The sequence below is a fragment of the Podarcis raffonei genome, chromosome 6 (assembly GCF_027172205.1).
Source record: "Podarcis raffonei isolate rPodRaf1 chromosome 6, rPodRaf1.pri, whole genome shotgun sequence".
NCBI lineage: Eukaryota > Metazoa > Chordata > Lepidosauria > Squamata > Lacertidae > Podarcis > Podarcis raffonei.
In genome coordinates this window covers 40967277-40988978 of record NC_070607.1, presented here as the reverse complement: position 1 = coordinate 40988978, position 21702 = coordinate 40967277, and the positions used below count along the sequence as shown (strand labels likewise).

At 43.3% G+C, this 21702-nt stretch overlaps 1 long non-coding RNA gene across 6 annotated transcripts in view; it reads right to left on the bottom strand.

Moving 5' to 3' along the window:
- LOC128415708 (uncharacterized) overlaps positions 1-21702 on the bottom strand; it is a 58727-nt gene that overhangs the window by 36808 nt on the left and 217 nt on the right. For 4 of the 6 annotated variants that reach the window (XR_008331046.1, XR_008331048.1, XR_008331047.1 and 1 more), the window contains exons 2-4: positions 20754-20933; positions 14504-14631; positions 1412-1494 (exon numbers count right to left, since the gene is read on the bottom strand). This is a non-coding gene — a long non-coding RNA (uncharacterized LOC128415708). Of the gene's footprint in view, positions 1-1411; positions 1495-13914; positions 13996-14503; positions 14632-20753; positions 20934-21702 lie in introns of those variants that run through there. The other 2 variants (XR_008331051.1, XR_008331049.1) reach the window with 2 other exon arrangements.

Here is a 21702-nt window from a genome sequence, read left to right as displayed (position 1 = left end):
ATAGCCTTTTATTCCTTAACTGGAAGAATATCATTGGTTTACAGTGGCAAGTAGAAAATAATGCTTCTCATCGCTAGTTAGATAATTATAACCTACCTTTCTTCTACTTTGGAACTCAAGATGGCCTACATGGGATTCCAAGGTAGGCTTCCATCAAGTCAGTTCCCAGGTCTGTTTAGTTTTAGCAAAGTAGCTGTGTGCCCTTAGACCATGGTCTGGGGCTGAGCTGGGACTCTCTCAAGAGTCTCTGTGCCATAATGACCAAAGGCACAGGTCATTCTTATAGTATAACAATGTGGAGGTTAGCAATTTAGATCTTAAGTGTGTTAGATCAGTGGTTCCCAATTACTGAGGACCCCCTATTTTTCAAAAGCCAAGCCATGGACCCCCTACTTTTGAAAATTTTGATAACTCTATGGTAGTTACCTCTGCAAACCAATTTTTTGAATTGGCTTTGAATAAGCAAATGATTTTAGGTATACTAAAAAACCAGGCCACAAAATATGTGATTTTACCATGCAAAAATGACAAAAAAATAATTGGGGGGAGGCAAGGGATGGGGCCACGGACCCCCTGGGTGCATTCTGTGGACTCCCGGGGGTCCCCAGACCCCTAATTGGGAACCACTGTGTTAGGTGTTTTCATTGTTCTGAGACACATGCAAATGTTTTAATGCTCTGAGTAGCTGTGCAGGGCAATAGAGAATACTTGTACTATGAGCTCTAAAGAGTGTAGTGCAAGCATGATGCAGTATTAACAGTGCCAGTCTCTGAGCAGGTAAATCGGGATTAAAATCCTTGCTGACCTGGGCTCAGTAACACTCTCTCATTCATAGGCTTGCTGCGAGTATAAATTTAGAGCAACCTCTCTAAATGCTGCCCTGAGAGCCTTGCAGCATACAAAGGGAGGGAAATATTTCTCTTGCTTAAAATATTTTTCCATTGTAAAGTGGAAAATGAAAATTCGTTCCATTAGAAATGTATATTTCGCCCTCCAAACCATGTCAAGTTTACATGGTCACCTACTGATTATTTACAGGACTGTCTTTTTATGCAGACACCTCCTGCTATATCTTTTTTTCATTACTCTGGTCCACACTGATAACTAATTTCATTCATTTGTACATTTCTGATGCTTGTTTGTTATATACTTTCCTTGCCTACAGCAAAGCTTGCTCATGAATTCATCTGTAACTTCATACACTTCCGTGCTAATCAGAGAAAGTGTTCGTTTCCTAGGCTAGGAAAAGGGATCTCAAATTACATATTTAAAGATGCATCTCAGCTCAGGGAGAATTAAAATCCCTCATTACCTTTAAAGGAGGCCAACACAACAACTAATAGCTACAACTAAATTCATTCACATCGTTAGTATTCAAGACTGTCCTTTGAACTCCCATCCTTTTGCTTACCAGGCTCACAGCTTGACCTTCCCAAGTCATTGGAATGGATGGATTTTATGGCTTTAGAAACAGCTTTTCATTCTTCTGTGTTCCTGTTGATAACAACCAAGTACAAGATTGGATTTCTCAACTCACAGGTGAAATATTGAAAAGAAATAATCATTTTAACCACCACTGTTTACTGGTGTTAAATAGACAATATTGTTTCTCCATAAGTCAGGGCCCAATGCAGACCTTTAGATGCATTGGCTTAAACAGAAAACACTTTTATCAGATTTAACTATAAGAATGATAATTGCATACATCTACTTCTAATTATTTTTTAGGGAAATCAATGATCAAGTTATTGCAATCTGGTAAAAATCTACATCTTTGCTCACAAAATCTTTCAGAAGAAAATAAATATTTACAGCATCCTCTAATATTCAAATCTCAGCATTTCAGATCTGTTGTTTTCATTAAGTGCTTCATCGTTTCACAGTTCAATAACATCTTTTGCCGCTTTATCCAGGCAATCAATGCTAACTGACTGTTTTTGCAGTATTCAAGTCCAAAAAATTTGGATCAGCTACAATCCTCAGGCGACAATGCAAACTCTCTTTGCACCAGACTGGGCAGGTGGAGGGAGCTGGGTTGGGTGGATGTATCCCTTCACTGGCTGCCACTGGTGATGAGCTCCCCTTCCACCCACCAAGAGGTCCAGAAGAAGTACTGCTTGACAGGATACCTGCCAACAGTAGCCCACAGAAGAATCTAAAACAGGGAATTCTGGGGGCTTAAGGGAGAGGGAGTAAGCCAGAACGCAAGGGGCCTTCTCAGGAGTTGCACTCACCCTATGGAACGCCCTCCCATCAGATGACAAGGAAATAAACAACTATCTGACTTTTAGAAGACATCTGAAGGCAGCCCTGTACTGGGAAGTTTTTAGTGTTTGATATTTTGCTATACTTGAATGCAATGCAGTTGCTGGTCAGGCAGTGGCTTAGCTGCTCTGTCACCCTCTGCCAGCAGCTGGCCAGAGTTTGGAAATTACCGTATTTTTTGCTCTATAAGACTCACTTTTTCCCTCCCAAAAAGTAAGGGGAAATGTGTGTGCGTCTTACGGAGCGAATGCAGGCTGCGCAGCTATCCCAGAAGCCAGAACAGCAAGAGGGATTGATGCTTTCACTGCACAGCGATCCCTCTTGCTGTTCTGGCTTCTGAGATTCAGAATATTTTTTTTCTCGTTTTCCTCCTCCAAAAACTAGGTGCGTCTTATGGTCTGGTGCGTCTTATAGAGCGAAAAATACGGTGGTAAACAGTAGGACTCTTGCATTTACCAATAAAATGTTGCACACAACAAGCTATTTTGTGAATATCCAGGCTTGCCTTCTCTTCCTTGAAGGATCTCTCTTTGACAGCAGTTTTAACATCCTGGTACAACCGCCTGCAATGCAGGAATCTCAGCTAGCTAAAGCATCCATGGCATATGACCACCTGACCTCCACTTAAAAAGCTCCAAGAAAGGAGAGTCCACAACCTCCCAAGGGGAACCGTTCCACTGTTGAACAGTTCTTACTGTCAGAAAGTTCTTCCTGATGTTTAGTTGGACTCTCCTTTCTTGTAACTGAATTCCATTGGTTTGGATCCTACCCTGCAGAGAAGGAGAAAACAAGCTTGCTCCATGTTCCGTGTTCCAGCCCTTTCGGTATTTGTAGATGGCTTTCATATCTCCTCTCGGTCTCCTCTTTTCCAGGCTAAACATACTAAACATCGTTTAATAGCTCTGCAATACAACAGCACACAACCAAAAAGTATCACACTGGCTGTTCATGTCATGTCAGACTGCTAAATCAAATATCCAAATTCATGGATATTTGGATTCATGAGTGAGCTCACAGATGCCAACATTGAGTTTTGAGAGAAGAACATTAGAAGGCAGGAAGGTTTGGTCACTGGGGTAAGAGTTAGAATCAGCTGATAACTCCCAAGCAACAACAGCATTTTATTGGTGGCTTCTGCACAGTTAAATGTGCAAAAAGCACTGGTCTATGGCATATGAAAGAATAACACGTTTAATGAGTTCTCACTATGCCAAATTACTTTAGTCTTGTCCTGCCCAGTTCATCCAGTTGCACCTAAGTGGATCTGATTTCCAATCAGAAAGCAAATGAGCACTTGACCTATATATTTCCTTTCATATTTATCCACACCCCAACTTCTGTTTTCAATGACTGCACAAGAACAATTCCTGTGGGGGTCTCCATTCATTTCAAAGAAACATAACTAGCAACAAACTCAGTGTAACATGGAATGGAGAGTTCTGCTCTTCCGTTGTAAAGGATGGAGAAATAATACACACCTGAGCTTCAGGGTTCAGAATATTGGTTTGGAAAAAGTATTTTAAATAATAGGTTTACCTGGAGAAAGTAAATTGATGTAATTGCCATGTTAGCTTCCCCTCATGCAATATTCTGAGAATCTATAAATATACCAGCATAAATTCTGATCTGACACAGACCAGAGTAACACTACTCATATCAGTGGAGGTCTCCTGGATTTACACCACTTTCAGAAAGTAGCTTTTCTGTATTTAGCTTTAATTTAAAAATAAATGAATTTTCCACAACACTGACAGTATTGACCTTGCATATTATCCAAATAGAAATTTTTAATGAAACAAGAATAACACAAGAGTACATTTATAATAGATATGCAAATATTGGTCTTTTCTTAAAGGTCTCCCCATCTACACTCATGGGGCTTGCTTGCCTTACGTGGGAGGTGAACCCAGTGTGCATTTATTAAAGTGACAGCAAAAAAAGGAGTTCATAGCTACAGTCAGAACATCGATTAGATTTTTTTATAAAAAGGAAACAAAACATTACAGAAGAATTGTGCTTCTGGAGCTCTCTAAGAGATATCATATATTAATTTGTCTCCTTCCTGCTCAGCCCAGTTTTTACTGCTGTCTTTCCAAAGCAAATCCCTACCTTGGATGGACAGATTAAAAACAACAACATATAGCCCTTCTACATTCTATAAGAATCATTCTACAGTGGTACCTCGGGTTACAAACTTAATTCATTCCAGAGGTCCGTTCTTAACCTGAAACTGTTCTTAACCTGAGGTACTACTTTAGCTAATGGGGCCTCCTGCTGCTGCCGTGCTGCCACCGTGCGATTTCCGTTCTCACCCTGTGGCAAAGTTCATAACCCGAGGTACTACTTCCGGGTTAGCGGAGTTTGTAACCTGAAGCATCTGTAACCCGAGGTGTTTGTAACCCAAGGTACCACTGTATGTGTCTTGATCTTCTTTTGTCAAGCATAATTAACATTCTATGTGCATGAGTAGGCTGGACCATAAAGAAGGCTGGACCATAAAGAAGGCTAATCGCCGAAGAATTGATGCTTTTGAATTATGGTACTGGAGGAGACTCTTGAGAGTCCCATGGACTGCAAGAAGATCAAACGTATCCATTCTTAAGGAAATCAGCCCTGAGTGCCCACTGGAAGGACAGATCGTGAAGCTGAGGCTTCAATACTTTGGCCACCTCATGAGAAGAGAAGACTCCTTGGAAAAGACCCTGATGTTGGGAAAGATTGAGGGCACAAGGAGAAGGGGATGACAGAGGACGAGATGGCTGGACAGTGTTCTCAAAGCTACCAGCATGAGTTTGACCAGACTGCGGGAGGCAGTGGAAGACAGGAGTGCCTAGCGTGCTCTGGTCCATGGGGTCACGAAGAGTCGGGCACGACTAAATGACTAAACAATAACAACAGGCTGGTTTACCAGGAATTCGCGGGGGGGGGGGCAGTGCAAGCATAAATAAATAAATAATCTAACTTCCCGTGTAAGATTTGTGGTAGCAAATTAGGATGAATGTTCAATAAACAGGTCCTCTGGAGGAGCCTTTTCTATTTAAAAGTGAATTTGTTGTGCTAGGGCAGCAGAGCCCTTTAAGCTACTTTCCTTGCACAGATCTAAATTATCAACATGCTTTTGACTCCCTCCTGCAAAATACTTGATTCTGGGAGCACCCTTGGGAGAAATGCTAGTGTACAATAAGCAACAGTTCTCTCCAAATGTTCAAATGGCAAGGGATGTATTTGCTTCTGCCTTGTTTTCCAACACCTACATTCCACCCCCCCCCAGAAGTAACCATCAGGGTCATCAGGGGTTAGCATTGTGAGGTATCTCCAGAGGCCCACACCCTAGCCCTACCCACTGCTGATCACTACTATCTCAACCTTGATGGCAACCGTCAGGCCCAGACAAACAGGGGAAAGGACATGGTGCTTTAAATTGCAGGCGTGTGCCTAGAAACACGACACAAAAGGTAATCCTGATGTGCCCTAAATTACTCATGATGACCACACATTTTCTTAGGGGAGGAGCTGCAGCTCAATGTCAGAGCACCTGCCTTGAATGATGAAAGTGCCAGGTTCAATCTCTAACACCTCCACATGAGACTGGAAGCGTCTCCAGTCTGTGACCTCAGAGAGCTTCTGCCAATCAGTGTAAACAATACTGAGCTCCATGGACCAATGGTATAAAGGCAGCTCCCCATGTTCCTTAGCCCCACCAGCTTTCCTGACTGGTTGCCTTTGGTGACTAATTCCATTCTTTCTTTTCTCTTATACCTCTGCTTTGCTGTGTCTGTGTGTACATACTTAGATGTGCTCAAGCGATTAGCCTTGGGAATATTATGGTTTATATATTGAGTGGACATAATTGATTTGTTCTCAGATTATTTAATGGCAGCAGGTGGCAGCTCCCTAGCAAAGAACGGTACGCCAGCGACAAATTACTTTCTCATATGTTATGCTTGTTTCCTTCATTATGGAATGTACTTAAATGCAGCAAGGCAAAGTGAGATGAGGAAGCCGCAATTGATTTCATATACATTTGCCATGACCCTGTGACAGATTTTGTGAGCTGGTCTAGAGCATGGCCCATGACCAGCAAGGATGATTGTTGTAGTCTAAGAATACCAGGAGGGCCTCATTTCTCCAACCTGAATTTAGAATGTTGATTCTACACCCTCACTACACAGACACATCTTCTTACCTGCCTGACATTAGTAAGGCTCTGTGGTGGCTGAAGCTGATGGGAATTGGAGTCTAACAATATTTGGAGGTCTACAAGTTCCTCATCTGTGCCATAGATTATGTGTATTAGCATACCCCTTAACTGTCCTGGGGAAAAGGGACATCCTGTTTTTCCCTGCAAGAGCATGATGGCCATTTTGGACACTGTGCTCCCACACAGTTTGGAGACATGATATTGCCCTGAAAAATAGCTTTTTGGGGAGCCACCATCTTGTGTGCCACCCCCAAATGCACATTTTGGGGCTGCCATGCTTGGGAAAAAAACATTTTTCTCCAGGGCCACAATCTCGCACAGGTCAAGTGATTCACATGGAAGTGCAGCCCCAGAAGATGTTTTTTCCATTCATCGCATTGGAGGGTATGTATGAGGTATTATCTGCAAATATTAGAAGAAGTTAGTCTCACTGTATACCATGCCAATGGGTTAGGTGTGGGGAAAGCACAAGCAGATTCAGAGAGAGGGGTCAGTATCCTACACCCACTAATCACTAATCCAAACAGTAGCTAGAAAAGAGTTAAATTCATTCTCAGTCTTCCTTCCTCTGAGCTCTCTCTGGCATTTCCAAATCTGCTTCAGGCAGTTGGGGAGGTAGGGTTGCTGTAAAACAATTGCAGCAAACAGCATTGAAAAAAGGAGAGCATTTGCACATTTAAGGAGCTTGGGGAAATACCGTTCCTTGCTCCTGTGAAAATACTACATTTGATCTGAACATGGAAATGAGTGAATGTTCTGTACATCTCTGAATGTTGCCGCTTGTATTTCATAATCATTCTTCTGTGGTTCTCCTGGTTTAAGTCGTGAAACCAATATGAAGACATTTTCACACAGACAGGTGCAGTCTCAGCCTCAATCAATCATTCTGTAATTAGGAGCCTGTCAAGAAGGGCTAAATATATGTTCTGGGATTTCAGCACTGCTGCAAGCTTTGTGGATGCAAAAGTTTGCCAGGGAGGAAACTATGGAACAGCAGCATCTATAGACATCAGAGACAGAAATGCTAATTTGGCTTCTGCCTATTGTTGCATAGTAATTAAGTGCCAATCCTCACAACTTTCTGTGATGGCAGAAAATGGGCTGAAAATGATACTGACCGTTGTTTGGCTAATGTCCTCACTCAATACACTTTGGGGAAATATGCATAGATGTACCAACTCATGACCTGCACTTGTGGTTAGGTGCACAAACTATTGCTTCACCACAAGGCAACCAATATGCTGGTTTCAAATCAACTTTCTGAGAAGATTCATCAGACTACCACACACTCCTTTCAGCAGATTCCATACCTCCACCCCTTCCTTCTGAGTGGTCAAACAACAGTTTGAGGGAATAACAGCTGAGGGTGGAAGACAGCAGCGACTGTAAAGCAAGAAGTTGTGAGCTTGGCCCATCACGCAGAGATCCAGAACTGGTGGTGCTGATGCTCACTGGCACCAGTAGGGCAGAAGACAGTGAGGTCAACAGTAGATGGGAGCCAGAGCCAATGACAAGCAGAGTGAATGGCAGTTTTGCCTCATCCTCCATCCTACTGAGTTCTATGATGGCAACATTCAGGAAGAGGAAGCTGACAGCCAATGTCAACCCACTGGGCTGGATGTTAAGCAAGATGGTAGGCAGGTGGGAGTTGTGCGAGGCAGACGGAGGCTGGTGGGACATTGCACCATTTGCCCTAATGCCTGGGATCCACAAGTGAAACAGTTCACTGGAGAAATCAGATGAGATGACACCCAGAGCCCTAATACAGAATAGGAAGTGCCACATAAGAAAGTACAGGGCTCAGGGGAAAGAAACAGGTGCCTTGAGAGAATCAGTCATCCAAGCCAGGAATAGCAAACATTTGGCCATCCAGACATTCTTCTGCCCAGTAAGCCCCAGCCAGAATGGACAGTGGCCAAGGATGATGGGAGTTTTAGTCCAGCAACATCTGCACTACATTGGGAGGGCCACAGATTTTAACCCAGGCTTCCCACACAACCCTCCAGATTTTCAAGGGGCACATGGAACCGTGTAGGACAAATTGGTTAAAATCACTCCCCTCTCCACTTCCAACAGTGGAGAAATCCCTTGAGCAGAGTTCCACTTGTGGAATCTCTAGATCCAAGCCACTGGCTTTGAATGGATTTGTGAACATTAACCATCCATTGTACATGGCTTTCCTTTGTTGTATCTAAGTGAGCAGCAAAATAAACTTCTCTTTCTGTAAGAAAACTTACAATAGATCTGTGGCGGTGATTGGATTCTAGCAAAAGGGTCTCCCTTCAGTAATCAGCACCTCTTTTGTTGAATGCACAGGATGAAAGTTGGTTAAGGCTATAGCCAGAAAAGGAAATGTAACGAATACAATTGAATTAAGAGTGCTATTAAATACAGGGGGAAGTTATCTAACATCTGCTTAATTGTAACTCCTCTTAGCAGGTAATATCAATGATCCATCAATCAGAGAAAGCGGGGCTTGGAGGAAAGCATGGGAGAGGGGATAAGAAAATCAATATGCAGTAGACGCGGTGGACTAATAGAAAATCAGTATCTGTGGTGCTGCTGCTCACTCACTTGAGATGCCAACACTTTCTAACAAGAGTTTCTGCAAGTGAGTGCCAGGCTGCTGCTGTACTGGGGCAGACAGCAATAAGTGGCCACCGTTCCTGACCAGTAATGGAGGAGAAGTTCAGGTAAGGAACAGTCCAGCTCTATGATTCTATGGTCATGGTGCTCAACACACTTCCCCAAGAGGCATTATATTCCACCATGCAATATTTTGGAAATATGAAAACAGGAGAAGTGTGGCATGATAAGGAAAAGAACAGGAGACTGTGTTTTCTTAATGCAAGAAAGCTGTTATACTTGCACACAAACAACAGGTGCAATGGTTACAGGGCCTGATGAAATGTAGCTTATGCCTTCAGCAGCCCTAGGGTAAATGGCTGTTTTTCGGAAATACATGGTTCAGTGGCAGAGCACATGCTCTGCATGCCAAACATGGTGGCTTCATTCCCTGGTATCTTCAGACAGACTGGGAAGGAAGGCTGCTTTCTGAACCTGGAGAGCCATTTCCAGTCAGTATGAAGCTAGGTAGACTAATGGCATGACTTGATTTGAAGGCAACGTCCTGCATTTCCAGTTATATAACTCTTAAGACAAAGTCATGTGTCACCTACAGTTGAGCACAATTAGGCTCAAGCGACGCTACAGTAATAAACCGCTTGTGTGGGAAATGGCTTTGCCAATGATAGAAGATGTGATAGGTTATTATAAAGTGGCCTTCCCCAGTAAGGTGCACTCCAGACCCTGACTGCATGGTCAATGGTCAGGGCTTGTGAGAGCAGTGCTGCTCAACATCTAGAGGGCAGAAGTTCAGGAAGGCTGTTCTATAGCAGGCTGTTGGCCTTTTAGCACCCGTGGTTCTCTATAGTTGTTGAAATCCTTCCAACAATCTACCGGCTCCTAAGAATGGTTTATAAATAACACCTTTATAGGAAATATGTCCTTCATACACTGAAAATAATGAATATGCATTTTCCTTTCTTTTCCCAGCTCCCATCTGCAGGGAACATATGCCACGCACAGCCATTCCAAAAGATCAGAAGAAGGTCTAAAGTACACAAGCTATAAAATATGCAGACTACGTCCTCACACAGAAAAATCACATTCCTAAACGGGAGGGGAGAGGGGGTGAGGAGCCACTTTGCTGTTAATGAGGGTTTAATTAATTGTCAGCTTGGCTCAGTCATTGAGGGCTTTCACCTCTGTCCCAGAATGTCATGGTTGCCAGGCCTACATTGGAGTCTGAATTCATTGCCAGTGCTGACACTGCAGTCTTACATTAGAGGTCCCAACCTTCCTATAAAGTGCTTCAGCTGTAAGGGTCTTCTGGTCTCCAATGGCAACTCCAGCTGGTAGGTGAAATGATGCTGGCTGGCACTTTTCAGACAGAGTACAGATGGAGCCACTTCCTCTCCCTCTCTCTCTCAACAAAAAACCCTGTCCAGTGTGAATAAACTAGGTTCTAAAAGGAGCCACAGCTGTGTGCTAGCACATCATAATAGGGTGCATGAGTGAGGTGGGGCAATGGACAGGGAATTGTGTTTGATCAAAGAAGGTTCAACTCCCACTGCTCAGTCATGGGTGGCCCTGAAGCAAGTCAGTGTCTGTCCAACGGTGCTTGATATGTTACCAATCAGCTCCAAAATGCATGAAGGCATCGGCTTGTGAGAGTCACCACAAGAATGAAAATCAGTGGAAACTGTGGTGTCTTTAGGATATATATACAACCTTTGCACATAAAGCCTGAACACAGGATAGAAGGGCTTGCAGCATTAACACTCCAATATATCTTGCCTATCCAAGCCACAGCCCAGAGCAAGACAAGCCTTTGTGTTTCCAGCTTCCAGTAGCAACCAAAACTCTCTCTTTTACACAAACACACAGACCACCTCCTACCTGTTCTCCATCCTAGGATGATATGTCAAGCCAGGTGAGGGGGCAATGCATACCACATTAAGACCAATACCTTACAAACAGACTGCTTTGACTTTTTAAACAGATTCTTCTACTAGATTCTGTAACTTCGCTAGATACAGAATCACAGGCCAGGAAATCATGCAGAGTGACACACACACCCAATAACATATACAGTGGTACCTCGGGTTACTAACTTAATTCGTTCCAGAGGTCCGTTATTAACCTGAAATTGTTCTTAACCTGAGGTATCATTTTAGCTAATGGGGTCTCCCACTGCTGCCACGCCGCCGCCGCGTGATTTCTGTTCTCATCCTGAGGTAAAGTCCTTAACCCAAGGTACTACTTTCAGGTGAACAGAGTCTGTAACCTGAATTGTTTGTAACCCGAGGTACCACTGTAGCAGTATTATTTCCATAGTTCCATCATGCCCCATTGCTGCATTTTCCATGTGTATGCTTCTCTGCTATGATGAGGCACCAACAAAAAAAAGGCTTCCTATTCAATATCCCCTAATTTAGTATCCTAGTTCAGTATCTCCTAGTTAAGATTCTCCCTGCCCCCATGGCAGTGTAGAGGGTAACCTTTGATAAGAGGAAGTATGACTGACACACTTGCACAAGACTGACATCATGTCTTATTTTACTTGTGAGAGCAACTTTTAACTTCAGCCTCTAAAAATGAATTACAATCTTATTCCAAGATCATTTTCGACAATATTGGTTGCTAGCAAGCTCTTGCTGCTTCTTTTGCATTGGCTTCCCTTTCACCAGCCTAGTTTAGAGCCAGTTCATACATCTATTTAAAACTGTTGTATCCAGCAAACACATGCATGATGGGTGAGCTACCAAATAGCAGCAGCCATTCCATCAGCCCATAGTAGGCAGGGTGCACAAGGTCTACTGGGCCACTTCACCTGCTCAGCTAAGAGGCCAGCAACTTTTAGCTCCTCCTCTCAGCTGGTTGTTACAACCAGCTAGTAGTTGAGTTTGCTCCCCCCCCTTCCTCCTTCTCAATTCCTTTTCCTTTGTTGTCATGTCTTTCAGAGAGCCAGTGTGGTGTAGTGGTTAAGAGTGGTAGTCTTGTAATCTGGGGAACCGGGTTTGATTCCCCGCTCCTCCACATGCAGCTGCTGGGTGACCTTGGGCCAGTCACGCTTCTCTGAAGTCTCTCAGCCCCACTCACCTCACAGAGTGTTTGTTGTGGGGGAGGAAGGGAAAGGAGAATGTTAGCCGCTTTGAGACTCCTTCGGGTAGTGATAAAGCGGGATATCAAATCCAAACTCTTCTATAAGGCTGAGGGTTGGGGCTACCTTTTCCCTGATTCCTGCAAATTGAGCTGCAAACTTTTTGTGGGATGAAGAGCAGGGTAAAAATATTGAAATAAATAAGTAAGTAATCAGAGACAGAACATATGCACAATACTTTTTCACTGATATTTTTCACACATTTGACTGAGAGTTGTGAAGTACTGAATAATCAAGTTATTGGAGATATTTGTGAACCTGGGGAACTGAGTGTGGTGTTGTATGCTGTTTACATAGAAATTCACTACAAGGGGAGTTAATGGTAGAATTAAACTTCATTCCTGGGACTCAGCTACATTAATAAAGAAACAACAATTTGAATGCACTAGAAACATACAACAACAGATGGCACCAGAAAGCAGGAAATTTTTATACACAGTTTTCCATAGGGTCCCCCCCCCCTTTTGTTATAACGATCTAATTTCTGACTTATTTATAGCATTTTTTCCTATATGTAGATCCACCTTGGATGAGGTCTCGGAGCTTACATATCAGTAATAACTTCTCCAGACAAGTCACACCACCAAGGTGACCTCCTGGGTTATAGTTGTTTCTCTTAAAGGATATTTAGTTGATAATGTATACATTGCATTGAGCATCATCCCTGGAGAGGTGAGCATCATACTGATAGCGGGGGGGGGGTCACACAGTTCACTCTCTTTCGTATGGATTTTTCGGGGCCCAGGACAAGCTAAAGCCAATCCCAAAACCACCTGACCCACAAAGGGAAGTAGTGGACATATTTATCTGCTGGTAGATTTATGCCCAAAATGTCATGGTTTGTTGTTTTAAAGTTCACTCTGATACAAATGAATGATGGTCTATCATGCTGATTTGTAGAGCAAGGTAGTCCTAACATCACTACATTCAACATTAGCTTCCTACACTTAGTGAAGCTTAGCAGGGGAAAGAGCTGTATAAAATGGATGGCTACATCACATTTAGTACAGAAGATGCTTCTGGATGACAGCTTTAAGAGTATAGTACCACAGGAGGGAGGAAAAAGCTCTTTGTTTGGTCTCCTGTTAATATTGGTGTAAATAAAATGCCTTGCATTCCTCTATATAAATTTAATTAGATTTATTTCTGAGATATTGTGTTCCCTTTTTATTTGGTGTGCTGGACTTAGTGCTCTGCTACCATAAAGATATTGAAAAGATGCCATCCAGATTATGAAATAACACGTAAGAAATTTAAGAAAGCTAGCTTCACTGAGGTAGATTTTTATTTTTCAATAAATCACCACAAATCTTTAGATAACAATTTTTACAGGCTAAAAGGGCTGGAGAGATAAATTTAAGTCACTGTGAAATGTCTCCCCATTTCCCTGACAGAACAACTTTTTAACAGGAAAAAGTAGGCATACCTCCACCAAAGGTACACAGTGCTCAGCTCTTGACTGCACTGTAATAAGATATGGAAGTTTTACAGTGCACCTAAGGTACGAGCTATTATTTCCTGAATCTGCAGTCCAAAAGAACTTTTTCAGTGATTTTCTCTCACCTCCTGCTCTGTAAGGGATACTTAACTTCACCCATTATGTTTTTTCAGGGGGGATGCCTAAGGTTTTAAAGGCACAAAATGTAACTAAGACAAATGTGTGTCAAAACATGTGGTACCTGCAAGTCTACCAAATCACAGACTGAGGGAGGCCACACTTAAGCTTTCCTCTGTGCTTTCAGTCGGAGCAAACGGTAATCCACACAAAACCCGAAGTGCCGTTTGCTTCGATTTGCAGGGGAAACTACAGAGCAGAAAAAGTGGGGTACACTCAGACACAGAGCTTTAAAGTATAGACCTGTGGGCCTTGAAAGAGTGGGGCAAAAGGTGAGGATAAGCCCTGAGCACCCATGAAGCTGAATTAGAGCACTGGTCCATCTAGGTTACCATTGTCTACCACCAGGGATGGGGAAACCGGTGATCCTCCAGTTGTTGTTGGACTACAGCTCTCATCACCCTCCCCTTGCAAGGCCAGTTGTTAGGGATCATGCAAGTTGCAGTCCAACAACATCTTGGAGGCCACATGTTTCCCATCCCTGGCCTACACTGACTGGCAGTGGCTCCTGGAGGCATCACTCTGGAGGCTTTCTCAACTCTGCCTAGCAATCATTGGGTTCTAAACCAACAGCTTGACATGACTTGCTCTGTGGAGAGATGGAGGCAAGGAGTGTTACCATTGCATACAAGGAGGGGAAGGGACATTAGGGTTCCGGCAGGCTGCAATGGGAGCCCAAGTGCAATGAAGTACTCACCTGTTTCAAAGTGGGCAAGATCTCAGATATTTGCAGTGACTTGAGAGCCTAAGGTTCAGGGTGGGCTGCAGACCAAGGTTCTTCAAAGGTTCTTCAAATTTTCTGCACTGTCAGATGCCCTCAGATTTCTAGAGGATAAGAATGCCTCTTGTCAACAACCAGGAGAAATGTGATGGCGGGATCATAAAATGCTGCCTCATACTGAGTCAGATCATTGGTCCATCTAGCTGCATATTGTTTATACTGACTGGCTGCAGCTCTCAGGACTTCAGACAGGAGACGTTTCCAGTTCTTTTGAAATGCTGAGGATGGAACTTGAGTCCTTCTGTATGCAGCTCAGATGCTCTACCACTGAACTACAGCCCTCCCCCTATACGTTCAGAGAATAAGCAGATCTGTCTGGGTAGTTAGTTTGCAAGGTAGTTCTACAAAATGAATGTGGCTATGAAGGATGCGTTCCCTTGCAATGAGGGAGAAGTTTGTATGTTTGTCAGGACAGCCTTTTAGATAGGAGGTTAACTTTCAGGGAATGTTCAGATTCCACCGAGTACAAGGAAGCCTAGAAATGCCCTTAAATCATGTCTTGAATTAAGATGCTTTCTTGACCCAGAGGCTGCTTTTTAGTGTTTGTAACATGGCATCTGCTTAGTATGAAACATGCAACACCTGTTTAATGAGACGAGTATGGAGTTGCATTGCCTCATGAATTCTAACTGTTTTCAACTTGCAATTATGCAAGGGAAATTTCCATAGCAACTTAGTTTCTTGACCTCCTGGACTGAATTCATAGGAGTGCGATCAACAGTAGCTTTGTCAGAAAATAGATTGGGAGACCATCTGTTGAAGCAACTGACTACCCCATCTGGCCAGCGGCTGCCTTACTACCCTTTCCATTCCCTCGGGCTAGAGACCTGGAAAAGGAGGGATGTATACATTTGGCTCCTTTGAACCACCTGATGACAGCAAAAACTAGAGTGGACATTTAACGGCTCTGGAGGATGAAGTGAGCATGTTCTCCCTCAGGCTTGCATTAATGAGATAAGGCAGGGAGTGAAATTAGAAAATATAATCATGCATTGCCTCATAGTTTGCAATTACAGCTACAAGATTCGGCAGCGTAACATATTCAAATGATAAATAAAAATTCTGGAGTGTATAAAGATGCTGTGTGTACACAGAACCATATATTCCTTAGTGGGTCAGTTAGCAGGACTGGGGTAATGGTCATTACCTTGCTTCTGTTATTATGATGAAGAAGCTGTCCAGCAATGCTATATCTTGTTATGAGGTGCACAAGCCAGAACTCCTTGGATTTCCAAAAGCTTTTATACCGTTTACTGTAACCATCAATCCTCTCTATTCTCAGAATTAGATGGCTTTGTTGGATATATCCAAGTTATAAGCTCAGCCACGGCCATACAATAGCCCCTTTACAGGCAACCACTTCAAAAGATGAAGAAGGATTGTCAGATCGACATCCCCAGATATAAGGGCCACTGCAAAGTATAACCCTGGAGCTTCAGCCTCTGCTTGATGTAGTGCTGAGGAGTTGGTTTGTTCAATAATAAAGGCTATCCATTACTTCTATGGAGCCGTAATGTTTAGGAAAGGGGGGCATTCCTTTAAAACAAAGGGTTGTCTGGTAATAGGCAGTAGAAGTAATGTCCAGGCTTATACTGCAGAAAATAAAAAGCTATACGAAAGAAAAGAATGGCATTTAAATGCATCCAAGAGCTATTGCGTTTTTGCTTGTGTGTTGCCATCTACCTTAACTTTCTATATATTTTCATCTGCTCATCATTAAGCCTGAGACCTTAAAGTGTTTTCTGTAGTGAAAGGCAACACCCACCCACCCCACCTTGTTTCCCAGTTGCTATCAGAAATAATTAAGGGAATTAATATCAAATCAGGGAAGCCATCTTATGTAGCTGAAGAAATAATCCCGCCCCTAAATTAGGTCTAGTGTGAATCAGCTTCCGGACTCGCTTCTTTCTATTTCCCAAAGTTACCTGAATGAAACATGAGTGAGGGAAAGCTGGTAGGAGGTTCCACAGTGAAACCTTTGTTAGGTTCTAAATGTCGATATGATGCCATGTACCATATCTATTTTCTGTGGTTGGCTGACTGCTTTTGGGACTGAAGTGGTTTGCTCTGAAGTACCCAGCACATTGGTGGATTGAATAAAAGTTTGAACTGGCTAACTACAAAGTTTGCAAGCAGCAATTTTCTAATTTTTTCTTTGGATTCAGAAATTTGCATTGTTCATACATTAAAACCAAGTACTTATGCATTTTGTTATTTGTGGGCAATTGCTGTGTTGCTTTACATTAAGTATAGTTCAAGAAAATTTGTTCATTTTAACTATTTGCAGGTTGTTACTATTATTTATTTAACTTATTAGTCGCTCTGCATTAGCATCTCAAAGCAACTTATATTATAAATAAACTATAACGTGCAAAAAACTAATTCAAAGCAAAGCACGATATGAGAAAATTAAACTACAAAATGTCTTCACCTAGCACTGAAAAAATATCCCTGGAGAGAGCCTTCCGTAGAGGAAATGGTTTAGAACTCAAACATACCAATAAAAACATGAGATGGAGATGAGTGCTGCAGAAAAGCATCTTATAGAATCATAGAATTGTAGAGCTGGAAGGGAGCCCAACTTACAATGCAGGATTCTCATCTAAGGCATCCAAGACGGATAGCCATAGAATCATAGAATCATAGAATCATAGAGTTGGAAGAGACCACAAGGGCCATCGAGTCCAACCCCCTGTCAAGCAGGAAACACCATCAGAGCACTCCTGACATATGGTTGTCAAGCCTCTGCTTAAAGACCTCCAAAGAAGGAGACTCCACCACACTCCTTGGCAGCAAATTCCACTGTCGAACAGCTCTTACTGTCAGGAAGTTCTTCCTAATGTTTAGGTGTTTAGCCTAATGTTTAGCCATCCAACCTGTGAACAACACTGTTGAACAGCTCTTATTGTCAGAAAGTTCTTCCTGATGTTTAGTTTTATTATGTTTTTATATTCTGCTAGAAGCCGCCCACAGCAGCTGGCAAAACCCATCCAGATAGGGAGAGTATAAATAAAACAACAACAATAATTATGAATATCCTTTCTAGTAACATAATTCCCTTGGTTTGGGTCCTACCCTGTGGAGCAGGAGAAAACAAGCTTGCTCCATCTGCCATGTGGCAGCTTTTTAGATATTTGGAGGTGGCTATCATATCTCCTCCCTGTCTCCTCTTTTCCTGGCTACACTTAACCAACATCCTTAACCGTTCCTCATCAGACTTGTTTTCCAAATCATGTTGGTTGCCTTTCTCTGCACACATTCTAGCTTGTCAATATCATTCTTAAATAGTAGTGCCCAGAACTAGGCATAGTACTCCAGGTGTGGTCTGACCAAGGCAGAATAGAGTGAGACTATTACTTCCCTTGATCAGGACACTATACTTCTGTTGATGCAGCCTAGCATTAGGGTTTTTTTCCCTGCTGCATCACAATGGTAAGCTTGTGGTCTATGAAGACCCTTAGATCCTTTTCTGGCAAGCCCAACTTACCGTATTTTTCGCCCTATAGGACGCACTTTTTCCCCTCCAAAAATGAAGGGGAAATCTGGGTGCGTCCTATGGGGCGAATGCAGGCTTTCGCTGAAGCTTGGAGAGTGAGAGGGGTCGGTGCGCACCGACCCCTCTCACTCTCCAGGCTTCAGGAAGACATCCGCAGCCTAGGCAGCCCTGCGGGAGTTCCCGCAGGGCTGTCTAGGCTGCGGATAGCAGCCTGCTTCCCAGAGCGTCGGGCGCTCTGCTTTCAGGGCGCCCGGCGCTTCAGGAACACATCCGCAGCGTGGGGAGCCCTGCAGGAGTTCCCCCGCAGGGCTCCCCACACTGCGGATAGCAGCCTGCCGCCCAGTGGGCGGGGCGCCCTGAAGCAGAGCGCCCCTCGCGCCGGGCAGACATCCGCAGCGTGGGGAGCCCTGCAGGAGTTCCCCACAGGGCTTCCCACGCTGCGGATAGCAGCCTGCTGCCCAGCGCACGGGGCGCCCTGAAGCAGAGCGCCCCTCGCGCCGGGCATACATCCGCAGCGTGGGGAGCCCTGCAGGAGTTCCCCGCAGGGCTCCCCACACTGCGGATAGCAGCCTGCCGCCTGGCGGGCGGGGCGCCCTGAATCAGAGTGCCCCTCGCGCTGGGCAGACATCGGCCAGCCCCACAAGCTCGGGGGACAGCGGAGAGGCGCAGCACCGCCATCCCGCTGTTCCTCGACCTGGTTCGGTTTCTCCAACCTGCTTTTGGGGGGGGGGGAAATAAAGGGGAAAAAATTTCCTTTATTTCCCCCCAAAAAAACTAGGTGCATCCTATGGGACGGAAAATACGGTATATTTGGGCAGTTGGTTCTTCCTGCCTAAGTATAGAACCTTACATATGTAACAGCTACAGTTTAAGACCATTTAATGAGAGGAAGCCAACTGAAATGCTCAGCACTCTGTTAAGGCACTCAGAAGTGGAGGAGGAGGAGCAGTGTTCTCATGACAACATTCTCAAAATGAGCAGATTGCTGCTCCCATGCACTCCAGTCTGACTTCCAGATTGCAGTGTTCCCAGCCTCAACAGGGTGCAAAGAAGGTCCTTTTCTCAGATGGCTCCCCCAGTGCATACCAACAAGGCACTGAAATTGCCAAAGCTATCGAGATTTCTTTACGGTAGCCAGTTATTGTACAGAAAGTTTGCTAAGATGCATTTCCACTAGAACAGCAAAGAAAATGTTTTCCTCTCAGAATTGCTTTGCACATTTCTGTTCCTGACAAGTATTAATAGAACCACATGTGAATGTCTGTTTTGTTTTAGAATTAAATGTGCCAGAAAGACAGTATTAGCTTCCCAGCAAGTCTCCACCCCCTCATCTGTATAATAAAGTTTATTATAAATTAAAATTTAACAAAGCTGATAAAATATATGTAAATTTATATAAAGCTATATCATAATTCAATGATCCTAGATCTAAAACAAGTCAATAAAATAGTACAGTAAGTGAAGTGAGGTGTAAATATACAATCATACCACAGAAACTCTTAGACATGAAAATATCCATACCTCACTTTCATAAAATAAATAAATGGTAAGCTTTAAAAAAAATATCTCACTTTTCATCTACCACCCCTCTATCGCAGGTGTGGAAACTGTAGTTTGGAACAGATACTGTAGTTTGGAAAAGATACTAAGAGTTTTCTATCAGGAATTCTGTTCCAATTCTCTCCCCAGCAAAGAATTGCACATCATATATAAGCAAGCTACCTTTAAGCCAGTTAAAGCTTAGAGCCAAAAACAAAGAAGTGTAGTGGCCATGGATGGGTGGGGGACACAGGGATAGGCTGTTGTCCTCCATGACCAATGTTGCTCAGACAGACTAAAAGGAAAGCAGTAGATCTGCTGAATTTATTGCAGACAGGAGTGGCTGCCTGGTATCACCTGACTGCCAGGTTCAGAAGATACTGGGAACTGGCTATATCCTCTCCTGAACTGTCTGCTGCAGTTCTTTCCTCTGAGCAGCAGTCACATTGGTACAGGAAATAAGAAATCAGTTCCTAATGCCACCGTCCTTGGCAATACTAGCACTATCCATTTGGCAGTCTACTGCACCTTGGCAGTACTATGGCTGCTGCTTATATTGTTAATTTTCTATGCATCAATAAATGCCAAGATGTCTAGTATACGACAACTGCAGTGCTGTAGTTGCTTTGTCCTAGATGTCTTGGCATAATTTCATTTATGGTAGTGCAGGAAATGAACAATATAAGCAGCAGACATAGTCAAATACATGTGCACAGCATGGTCAGTGCTTTTAATTTGAAATAATCAGCTGCCCGTTATAACCACACACAAGATGCTACTTAATGCTATACTATGTACTATTTAAAAAACAGCAGCTCAACATGACCTAGAGTCCCCTGGAACTCTTAAGTGCTTACCACCCCATCACAAACAAAGCCATACTGTCTGCCATTGCTTTTATTACTGCATAAACCCATTAGTTCCAAATATGTGGCTCCAGTAATGACAGTATACCGCCATGGATGCTGCAATACAATTGGGTTAAAATATTCATTACAATAAGTATTAAGCAACCTAAATTTAGTGCATCAAATAAGATTGGCAATTAGGGCTAATTTGAATGAAATACTTAATATACTGTGATTAATGTGTTCTCTGCATTTTTATTCAGTTAAAGTTAATGGAAATTACTTATGCTGATAAATAATTCCATCGAAGTGCTCTTAAACGTGGAGCATAACAGGTGTCGTCCATGTTCTTGCCACTGCTGTTGTCCTGGGGATGTGCTGTTAATTTGCCATTAGTAATTTATGCTGCATCTTCTTATCTTTGTATTATTCATTTTCTGCTTAAACATCAGGCAAGCAGTCCCTGCAGGGAAGAGATTAAAGACAGATACAAGTGAGGAAATATTTTTTTCTTGCCCCACCTTGCAGAACTCAACAAGAGAGCATGAAAGGGCACTTAACGCTGATTGACAGCAGCAAAGAGGGACTTCAGCCACTTCCTAAACATACTGTGCATTCATTAGCAGAGCCTAATTCAGAGCTGCTTCTCTGAATGGTTTTACCTCATATGATACAGACTTGTGCGCTTAAGTTCCTAGGTGGTCACAAAAGTCAGCAATTTTGAGCCACTCCAAAAGTTGCCATTTTTTTGTGCCAGTGGGCACATCTGGGATTTTAAACAACTGCGCTGGCTGCCAGTCACAAAATGGCGGCCATGTGGGTGGGCCACATGCCATAATACAACATGGCTGCTGTGGGGCGTGCCATGACACAAAATGGCTGCCACTAGCAAAAGAGCCCAAAAAAGAGACAAGGTTCCAAAATAGTCCAGACATGCCCCCCTCCCCCACCATCAGCTACCCCATCAAGGGTGGGGAGAGGTAACTACACCACCACACTCATCCACAGCTGAGAGGGTGGGGATCCAATGCTTGCATCCAACAATATGAGAAAATGTTTAAGGGGTGTGTTTAGGGTAAGGGTAACTGAGCCAGTGCAAATAGGAACTGGGCAGGAAAAGATAAGAGTCTCTCTCATGCATTGTGGATTTTTGAGGGAATATTTACCTATCATAGTCAATGCATGTTGTGGAGGGTGGGGTGATTTTTTTTTTTTTTAAATCAATCCTCCTG